This window comes from Penaeus monodon, chromosome 24 (assembly GCF_015228065.2).
Source record: "Penaeus monodon isolate SGIC_2016 chromosome 24, NSTDA_Pmon_1, whole genome shotgun sequence".
NCBI lineage: Eukaryota > Metazoa > Arthropoda > Malacostraca > Decapoda > Penaeidae > Penaeus > Penaeus monodon.
Genome location: NC_051409.1, coordinates 31,514,872 through 31,515,533, shown reverse-complemented (window position 1 = coordinate 31,515,533; position 662 = coordinate 31,514,872).

Here is a 662-nt window from a genome sequence, read left to right as displayed (position 1 = left end):
GGATCATGCCTCGCCATGCAACTGGACCATCCAAAAACAGGCGCAAAACAGATCACAAAGTACCAGACAGACGCATCACCTTACCAGAGCTAGAAAAGAACTATGTCTTGCTGTCTGCACCACTCCCTGCACACTAACAGGTCCGCAGGTATCTGGTAGCGACGCAAGTTCCCGTAGACCAGGATTTGACCGCCGGCATAATCTCGCCAAGGATACGTGGGCAACTAACTATATGAGCGAAACTACTGGACTAGTGAAATTTGTCGAGTCATGGCAAGTAGGAAGTGGCGGTTAGAATGATTGATTTGACTAGCCCATTCGTTAGTAAGAGTAGATAAATAGTTTTGAAAGGGATACATATATCTTTCGTTAGACAGATCTAATGATAAGAAAAAACGAAGCTGAATATTAACGAAAGAAAAGTCCTTGAGGTTGTAGCATCTAAATAAGCCGAAGTTGCAGTTAGAATTCGTTATTGCTTTAGTATACTGACACGTAGTTTGGTAGAACCGTTTGCTGGCCTTGAGACAGTTGCTTGGGATATTCCCCTAAATACGGCAAGTGGCTCGATCTACAATGCAAGCACGATTTTTCATGCAATTATTGCGTTTGTGCTTTCATACATAAAAATAATGACACGCACACAACAATGCACGGTCTTC